Raw genomic sequence first — 10,937 nt, forward strand, 5'->3', positions numbered from 1 at the left:
AGCGTTACAAGAGTAAGAGAGAGTGGTAGACAAAGAGTAAATGTGTTTGATGATTCGGGGAGACCAATTTGTCGCCGTTGTAAAAGGGTGGGACATATTGAGAGAAGATGTCGGGCAGTAGTATCGATGGAGGAGCCTTTAAACTAGAACCGCCCTCTGTTAAGGCCCAAACAGTAGGGAATGGGATTAGTGGCCAGGAGATTTATAGTAATATAATTGGTCAGTGTCCAGTGGCCGAAGTGTTAATAAATGGTATTAAAACGCAGTGTTTGATTGATACAGGGTCACAAGTTACTACATTGACAAAGTTATTTTAAAGAACATTTTGAGGTAGGGGGCTCACAAGTGCAGCAGCCCATTCAAAAGCTCAATTTAATTGCAGCTAATGGATTGAGGATCCCATATATAGGGTATATTGAAGTAAATCTTTCTATTTGTGGCCAAGTCATACATAATAAAGGAGTTTTGATTGTGAAAGATACAGGGTTTCAGTCTTGTCCAGGGCTAATTGGTATGAATGTCATAGAACAGTGCCATGATTTGTTACTTACCAAAGGTGGGTTAAAGTATGTAGAGGGAGTTAGTGAGGCTCCAGAAGTAAGAGTGTGGCAACAGACCTTTGCTATGTGTGATAACCTGAGAAAATTTTCAAGGGAAATGGGGATATTAGGAACAGTTTATTGGCCAAAGGGCAGGTGCATTAATGTGCCAGCCATGTCGGAAGTGGTTTTGGAGGCTTGGACTTCTCCACGGCCTGATGGGAAGGATTATGTGGGCTTAGTTGAACCAGCTGCAGGAATGTGTTTGCCGGGGCAGTTATTGTTGGCCCATTCCTTAAGTACGGTAGTAAAGGGACGTTTAAAGGTTAGAGTTATAAATTTGGCTCTAGAGTCGGTTAAATTGGTTGGCCGAATTAAACTGGGAGTGATTCATGAGGTGGAAGTTTGTCGAAAAAGGGGTCAAGGAGAGTTGGAGTTACGGCCAGTGGATGAGGTAACTGTAGAGGTGGGTGTTAGACAATGTACAGTTCAAAAGGAAGTGAGAGAAGGGACTTTGTGGCCTGTGGGAGTGCCCCTTGATCCAGGTCAGTTCTCGGTAGAGCAGCAAGGAAGGATTAAGGACTTATTGGTTAAACATTGTGGTGTGTTTTCACAGCATGAGGAGGATTATGGGTATACAGATAAAGTATTGCATGCGATTCCTATATATTAGGGAGCGATATAGGCGGATTCCTCCTAAACTCTACCAGGAAGTGAAAAGTCTTTTGAAAAAGCTATTGGATGGGGGAGTAATAAGTGAAAGCTGTAGTCCTTGGGCAGCGCCGATTGTGTTGGTAAAGAAAAAGGACGGCACACTTCGATTTTGTGTTGAATATAGAAAGCTTAATATGGTCACTCATAAGGATGCATATCCACTTTCGAGGGTAGAAGAATCCCTGGCCTCATTGAAAAAGTCAGCAGTTTTCTCAACGTTAGATCTTGCGCATGGGTATTGGCAGGTTGGTGTTCACCCAGCTGATAAAGAGAACTGCTTTCATTACCCCAATGGGTTTATTTTAGGGCTGTCAAAATTAACGGGTTAACGCGGATTAATTCATCATCATGATTAATTTGATTAAAAATTTAAACGCAATTAACCCATCTGCAGCGCAGAATGACTCAAAATCCCTGAAATGTGTATGTCAACCCGTTTCGGGCAGTTTTGGTGTGTTCCATTTGCCCTGGGAACTCGTATTCCGAGTCGTATTCCGGAGTTTTGAAGCCAGAAGTGACAACATGCCCGCTCCCGTTTCTTGGACATCTAAGAAATATCTCGGAACAGCACAGATGATCCCGAGTTCAGAATCGGAGATGGCTGCGCCTTTTATCAACAGAAGGGAAAGTTGCGTAGTTTTATACTGTTTAAGCACTACTTCTCATTTGTGGCTCATTAAATCGGTCACGCACACTATACCGTCCAACTTATCTGTGGACGTGTTGCTACGGAGTTTTATTCATAAAGTACCGCGTGTAATGTGTTAACTGATATTGCTAACAATGGCAATTAACCGGGCTAGAATTGGATTTCATGATTAGTCGGATTATTTGTCGGATTTATGGTAGTTCGGGCTAATTGTAAGTGAACCATTTAAACTGAGGTACCGTAAATACCATAAGTTGTCCGGCTAAGTAAAATATCTTGCTTTTTGATATGGGGCCATAGTATTGCACTTCTGTGGTAGATGGAATGCATCCAACTCGTGTTCAAGATGTTCAATAAACATGTTATTGTGCATATATATTGTCTTTTTTCTTGAGTCTGTTTGCTCATGCAAAATGAATTGTGATTAATATAGATTAAAAATGAATGATATTTAATCGTGATTAATCTAAATGAATCCACAACAACCCTGTGCATGATTAATCTGATTAAAAATTTTAATCGTTTGACAGCACTAGTTTATTTCAATTTAATCGGATGCCAATGGGGCTGTGTAACTCACCTGGGACATTTCAGAGGTTGGTGGAGAGTTGTTTGGGAGACCAAAATTTTGAAATGCTGCTGTTGTATTTGGACGACATCATAGTGTTCTCTCCAACATTTGATGTACATCTTGCTCATTTGGACTTTATGCGCCTGGCAAGTTATGGACTTAAAGTAAAACCATCAAAGTGCTCTATTTCAGGACCAAGTTAGATACCTGGGACGTGGTTTCTGAAGGAGGAGTGTCTCCGGACCCATAGAAGTTGCTGGCGGTGGAAGCATGGCAAGCCCCAATCAATAGCCTCCAGCTTCGAGCATTTTTGGGCTTTACTGGGTACTATCGACGGTTTATTAAGGATTTTGCAAAGATTGCTGTTCCCCTGAATGAACTTTTGAGGGGTACATCTAAGAAGCATTCCCGTCAGATATCAGGTAATCTACAGTCGTGGATGTGGGGGGAAGCACAGGAAATAGCTTTTCAGAAGCTGAAGAAATGCCTGCTGCAAGCACCTGTATTGGCTTATGCCGATTTCCAGTGTCCTTGTAGGGTATATACAGATGCCAGTTTTGCTGGATTGGGTGGAATTATAGTTCATTTAAGTTAGAGTTGCTGGCATTAAAATGGGCTATTGTTGAAAAGTTCAGGGAGTACTTAATTGCCTCCCCGTTTGTAGTGTTTACAGATAATAATCCCCTGGCTCATCTGGATACGGCAACTCTGGGAGTGGTGGAACAGCGCTGGGTGGCACAGCTGGCTGGATTCCAGTTCGAGGTTTGTTATCGACCAGGTCGGACTAATGGAAATGCTGATGCCCTTTCCCGATGGCCAGTGGGAGCTGTGGCGGGAGAGCAGGAGGATGAAGAGGACGGTTTCCTACCGGAAGGTGGTGTAGCAAGAGTGGCTCCTGCGGTAGTGCAGGCATGTTTGCAAGCATTTGTTATGGTCCCACCAGATTGCCAGTTACCAGTGAAGGCAAGTGTTAATGCCCAGATGGAGACAGAAGTATTGGGAGCTGGGATGGTGGAGGAGTGGATTGCAGCCCAAAGAGCAGATACAGCAATGGCATGTGTGTGGTTCTATGTGGATAGAGGAAAAGAACCTACCCCACGAGAGAGGGTGTCTGAAGATGCACATTACTGCGTCAGTGGGGTCGACTTTGGGTGCTTTTCCACCGCACAAAGTACGGTACTTTCGGTACGGTACTTTCGCTTTTCCATTGACTTCCGGTCGAGTACCAGTACCGAAATCTCGAGTACCAAAAGTGCCAAACCAGTTGGGGTACTTCTTTGGTACTTCGGTACTTTGGGGTGGGACTTGCAAACGTATTTGCTGTCAATTGGTTATGCAAATAGCCTGCCGCTGAAACACAAAATACAACCGCCATCTTTTGAAATACACATCGAGAAACAAAATAAAAAGCAGTAGAAACAAAAATATAAAAAAGTAAAATGGAAGGATGGACAAACGAGGAAACACAGGCTTTAATCGCCATATGGTCGGATGAACAGATCCAGTGGGATTTGGATGGCACGACTCGAAATAAAAGTTTTTGCCGTTCCGAGCAGTTCAGTTTCCCTATGTTTCCCCTGTCGCGCGCTGATTTGTACACGGTTTCGCTGTTGTTTTAATGTCTTTTTACGAGGTAAACAAGCCATATATTAATTTTAAAACATCACATGCCTTTTGTATGTTTTTTGTTTTTACAGATAATAAATGAAATTACTTAATTCGCTGGATAGAGGTACAGTATTTCTTGATGAAAACGGTATAGTATTTCTTATAAGACTATATTATGCGTGACGATCTACTGTATTCACATGTAATAATGTACCTGAGTGATTTTCAGACATTTCACATACCTCTTTGCTTTAATATTAGGGGAAACATTATTTCCTGATAGACAGGAGAAATATAGGGAAACTTAATTGCCCGGAACACCGTAATACCAAGCCGCTTGGAAGAAATGGGGCACACGCGAAACACCAAACAATGCCGCTTGAAAATCAAAAAACATAATTAAATAATTTGTTTACTTTCAAAAGACTGAATTAGCAGTAAGCTAATTCTTACTGCTTTGATCGGCTTAGCCAAAGTAAGTGTACCTACGTAAACGTAATTGATGGCAGCATGATTTGGATTTTACTGAATCTTATACTGTGATAGAAGCTGACATAACAATAAACCGCATTTTCCAGCCTCAACTATTAGTTTTAATTTTGGGCTGTCAGTCAGGGGCGGTCACTGATGATGTCATTTGGCGCCGGTACCATTTTTTACGCCAGTGGAAAACCGACATGAAAGAAGTACCAAACTTTTGGCACTTTATGGAAGTACCAAAAGTACGGTACCTGGTGCGGTGGAAAAACGCCCTTTGTGTTCAGCAGGGACTACTTTGTAGGGAGGTGGTGGATCCCAAGACAAGGGAAGAGGTAAAACAGATTTTGGTGCCCTCCTCTTTGAGGAAGCAAGTGATGGAGCGGGTGCATGATCGAGCTGGCCATTTGGCTGTGGAGAAGGTTGGTGGAGTTGCATGGAGACGATTTTTTTGGCCAGGGATGTATAACCAACTGAAAGAGTACTGTCAAAAGTGTGAACGATGTTGTTTACGAAAGACGCCAACCACCAAAGTATGTGCCCCGTTGGTCCCAATTAAATCCATGTATCCTCTTCAGATGGTGTCTGTGGACTTTTTGACCCTGGAGGCATCAAGAAGTGGAATGTGTAATGTGTTGGTCATAGTGGACCACTTTACAGGTTATGCAGTTGCAGTGACCACCTTGGACCAGACGGCTGTGACAACGGCACAGGCTTTATGGACACATTTTATTCAGCCATTTGGGGGGTTTGATCAATTGCACTCTGACCAGGGTCCAAATTTTGAAGCAGGGGTTATTAGAGAACTCTGTGAGTTGTATGGGATTAAGAAGACTCACACGACCCCATATCATCCCTCAGGGAATGGACAATGTGAGCGGTTTAATCGGACATTATTGGATATGCTGGGGACACTTGCAGAAGTCCAGAAAGAGGAATGGGATAAGTATATGCCTGAGTTAGTGCAGGCTTATAATAACACACCTCATTCCTCTACAGGTTATAGCCCCTATTTCTTAATGTTTGGACGTCATGCTAAGTTACCTTTTGACATGTTGGTAGGTGGTGGAGACAGTTTTTCAGGGACGATGAACAGCTGGGTGTACCAACATCACAAGAGGTTAGTGGCTGCTTATACCCATGCTCAGCATCAGGTTCAAAAATCAAGTGCAATGCAGAAAAGGGGTTTTGACCGAAAGGTAGAAGTAGAACCTTTGCTACCGGGACAGAGAGTCCTGATTTTGAACAAGCGGGCCCGGGGACCAGGGAAATTAAGGAATAGGTGGGAGGACAAACCCTATGTTGTTGTGTCACAACCTAATGTGGAATTACCAGTGTATGTGGTGAAATTGTCTGGTAGTGGAGAAGAGCGAGTGTTGCACCGAAATCTGTTGAGCCCCTGTAGGTTTGAAGAGCCAGATCCTACCACTGTAGCAGGGGAAACGGCGGTCGAGAGGCCAGCGGCTGGAAGGATTGGTGGGCCTACCTTTGGGTCATGGGGTATGGAGGTACTCCAGGGTCCTTGTGTCCCTCAGAGCAAGAACATAATTCTCCCCCAACCCAGGCATCAGCAGAGGGACAGGGGCAATTGCCTGTGCGGCGGTCTTCACGAGTGACACGAGGGTTGGTGCCCCAGAGGTATCGGGAATAAAGGTTGTGATGCAGTAAATGTGAGGCCCCATTTAAAAAAAAGAGGGGTTGGATGTAGGCGGGGATTTTCAGGGTGACAGGTTAGGTTTCATAGGAAACACCTGTGAGGCAGAAATATGGAGGCTATAAAATACCAGCGATAGAAGAGCAGGGAGGTCTCCCTATGCTCGGTGGAGCTTAGAATCCACGCTGCAGCTGTCATATGTGAAGGAGCGTATCTTGGGGAGATTACCGCATTGTTGTGATATAAGGCGAGTACTGGCGGGGGGTACCGGGTTAGGAAGTTAGCGGCGCAAGTCGGCGTTCGGTGGCAGCGGCGTGGACTCCAGGCGCCACGGGAAAGGTTTGTGGTTCCTGCTAGAAGTGGGGTTATTGGTTTATGTGTGTTCGGGGGATTGCGATGTCTTCCCCCGACTAGTTAATGTAAATAAGATTGTTTAATGTGAATTGATTTTTTTTTTCTTTTGTTTGTGTATTTGTTTTAGGAGGAACCACATGTTAATTTGTATTCCTGACCCTGGTTACGGATGTGAGCTGTCCAGGCCTTTTTATTATACACGTGTGAATTCTAACAGTGTGTTTTAGTGATTGTGAAATATTCTAAAGTGTTTTAGAGATTGCTGTGGCTAGTGCATTGTGTGGGGGTTGCGGTGTTGCCTGGCGCTCTGCTTACTTCGTGGGGCAGGGACACTGAACTGTGGAATTCTAATAATAAATGCTTATTTCCATACTTCTGTTGTGAGCTGTTTCTTATATCTGGTGCCCAGTTTAGCCAAGTGACAAACCTGCATAATTGGGGAAAGTTTCATCCCTTACAATTAGGCTAACAGCAGCGATGGATGTAGTGATGTCATTCACAATCTTGCGGTCCACACTGAGCATGAATCGATCAGCAGCATAGCAGGAGGGTCCTGTGGATACATTTCAATGCAATGAAGTTATGTACATGTAGCAAGGTAATTGTGTATTTACATATATGACTGTCAGACAAATTGCAATTTATTTAGTACTGCCCTGAAAAACTATTTCACATAGTAGATTTTTACACATTCTACAACACAGATTGCTAACTCCTTTTACTAAAATAACCTAATTCAAAAGTTTAGATACCCCAAATTTAATAGTTAATACTTAAGGACAATTATAAGGACATTCACAACTATTACCTCTCTCAAATGTCCACGTTATTTTAAGGCCAAATATGCAGAACATGACAAAAAGCAAATAATGTGCAAGACCTGTGTGAATTTTCAGAAGATTTATGTCTCAGATTAAACAAGATACTTGTGAATGATTATCACAAAACACAGAAATGCTCATGATTTAGGTAACATCATACAGTAATAAGGCATCTAGGGTGTCTAAGCTTTTGAACCGGATTATTTCTGTAAACTGAGTTATTAGTCTGTGTTGTGGAATATATGTAAAAATACCTATTATGTGATGCAGTTTAATCTGGGCAGTACTATATTTAAAATATGTGTTCCACGCCTTATACGAACCTATGTGCAACGCATCATGTCAAAATATATGTCTGCTGCAGATGCATCAAAGGGGTTTATGATAAAGGAGACACTCCTGTTTGCTAGATACTCGCTTAATATTATTGTGAAATCAGAGTTGAGGGTTAAGCAGGTGTCTTTCGAGTATATTGTAAAGGCGATCGTCTCTTTTATCCCAAACCTTTTTGACATGTCTGTAGTGGGCATGTATTTTGACATAACAAGCCATGCACATATGTTCACAACGTGCGAAACAAATATTTTGACGAGCCACACACGACACCTCAAACACATATTTTGTATTCCAGCAGGCCCAGAAGAGGAGGCACCGACCACCACTGGTAAAATATATAAACTCAACTTTATAGATAAACATTTAATCATTAAAGCTTTGAGGGTGCTACTGTGCATCAATAAAAATTAAACTTACCACAGACAATGATGCAAGGCGTCACAGGCAAGTTTTCCAACTCTACATCCTTTGCAAGGCTTGTCTCTTCTACATAATGAAGGAGCTCCTCTTTCTCATCAAAATAGGAGAGAAGTAGAAGAATCAAGTGCATTTGTAGTATCAACATATGAATCTGTGTTATGTTTACGGTAAAAATGAGCCTTAAATGCCCCATATGAACGAAACGTATCGCTGTACACTTGAACACGCATCGTGGTTCATTACGGTGAAGTTTGACAGTTTGCACTGATGTTCCACAGAAATAACAGCTAAACATTGTAACTGCGTGAACAAACATGCACTCTATTGCTGTTTTAAACACCTAAATGTTGTTTCACATCCCGCTTGCAAATCTGATTAAGTTTTACATGCGCTGCCAAGATATGTTCATGCGCCGTCAACAGGGTACATGCTACTCGTGTTTAAAACCACACACTGCTTAAAACGATTTAATTTAACTTACCAATTTGCCCAGACACATTTATTTTACTTTATATTAACACTAGTTTGTAGTTCTGCTCCGTCAACGCAATAATCGTTCGCCACTTGCCTACAGCCGACGTGCTGAAATGCAAACGCTCCGTGCCAATGAGAACTCAGCCAATCAAATTCTTTGCCCAAGGCGCAATTTTTATCATGATTGGATGATGCTTAACGGTTATCTTTCAAATGCTTAAAACTAATTCCTGAGAGCATAGACAAAACAGAGCATTGCATTTCAGATATTTCGTTTCACACACCCTAAAAAAGTAAAACCACTGCTAATTACAGCAAAACAATACACTGGACACAGGCAGGACACACCTATCAAAACACAGAAAATTTTGACATAAGAATAGCGCATAAAGTTACATAAAATCTTTTCTGGTTATTAGCATGTTGACTAAAGGCTGACTTGTACTCTAAGCATGTTTACTGTTCTTTAAAACACTACAATACAATATTTTATGATAACAACTAAGTATACATTTCCAATTTGTACAGATTACAAAAAACTCAAAGCATGAATATGTTGAAACGCTTTTCTCAAGGACGTTTTTTAGAGAGCATTGACTGAAATCAACACAAGCAGGTTTAATTTTTAACAAAATAATAACATCATGTTATCTCATGGGTTTTCACATGTGATCCCATGGGTTTCACACAAAATGTTCCAAAAACACATTTTTGCATATGTAAAAAACATGCGAAATTCATGTCTTTTCTGTAAGGGATAATACAGTATATTGTTAATTTTACTGCAATAAACTGTATTTTCATATGTTTTTAACTGTGAAATGTAATGTCTTACTCTGTAAAACTAATTACGGTTTTTTCACTGTAAATTCTAAGGTTATCGCATGTTTTGTGGAATACGGTTTTATCCAGTAGTATACGGTATTTTGCTGTTAAATTTACGGACATTTTTTACAGTGTAGCGGGCATAACTAGGTTATGTTTAGGAAAATAGTATCGGATCGGTACGTGGACTCAAATACTCGCCGATACAGATGCCAGATTTTTTGGTGGTATCGGCAGCATTTCCAATACTAGTATCGGAATCGGAACAACATTAAAATTTTGTCTCTAATATGCCAAAGCCACAGCCTAACAAAGAATTTCCTATCTTTTCTCCATCTGGCTCATCCTCTGAGGTGGGGAAAAGAGCGGTGCTTCGCTCGACCGCGTGCTCCGCCAACAAGGACTTGCACGGCGGAACCAGTAACGTTACCCCAGATCCGTCTGGTATGGCAACTACAGCTCAAATTCTAGCGGAAATAAAATCTGTAGCCTCACGTGTTAATAATATGGACGAATCGGTTGAAACACGGCTGGACATGATTGACAGAGCTCTGGGCGACATAAAAGCATCTGTGGCGTCGGTTGAGCTCTCTTTTTCTAACCTAGCTAATCGGACGAACGACTTAGAAAGACGCGTGGATGAGGCCGAAACGCGAATCTCTTCCACTGAGGACAGCTACAGCATCCATGACACTCAGCTTTCCGCAATGCAAAAGACGGTGGATATGCTACGGCTAAAGGTCGATGACCTGGAGAACCGCGGACGTCGGAAAAATTTGAAGATCGTCAATCTCCCGGAGAAAGCAGAGGGCTCTACCCCGCTCGTGGCCTTTCTTCAAAATCTCATCCCGACTTTGGTCGGCCTACCTGCTGGCTTCCCGCCGCTGGAGATTGAACGCGCCCATCGGATTTTTGCTTCAAGCCCGCTGGCGAACAAGCCTCCGAGAAGTGTCCTGGTTCGATTTCTCCGGTATTCTCAGAAGGAAGAGGTGCTTAAGGCAGCTTTAAAGAAGCGTGATATTCCCTACAATGGCTCTAGCTTACGGTTTTATTCTGACCTGCTTGCGGAGGTTTTGCGCAAACGCCGCGAGTTTGACGCCGTGGGGAAACGAATGGCCCGTCGCAACATATATCGAGGCTTTGCTTATCCAGCACGGCTTCGCTGTCTTTACAATGGGCAGATTCGCCTTTTTGACAGTCCCGAGACAGCTGCCTCTTTCATGGAAAATCTTGACTGAGGTATTTTATTTTTTCATTTGTTTTCGTTTGTATCGGAGGAACGTAGACTTGATTTTCACTAAGTCCCTGTCTTCACTGTTTACGGTTCTGAATGGCTGTGCAATTCAATGGAACTGAACCCATCCTCTTATTGTTATTTGGTACTGTTATTATCATTACTATTATTATCTTTCCTCTCTCTTTTATTATTATTAACTTATTCGTATTGTTATTGGTCTTAAAACGTTACGCATATAAGGTTTCAGTTGCTTTAAGT

Source organism: Paramormyrops kingsleyae, chromosome 24 (assembly GCF_048594095.1).
Source record: "Paramormyrops kingsleyae isolate MSU_618 chromosome 24, PKINGS_0.4, whole genome shotgun sequence".
Taxonomy (NCBI): Eukaryota; Metazoa; Chordata; class Actinopteri; order Osteoglossiformes; family Mormyridae; genus Paramormyrops; species Paramormyrops kingsleyae.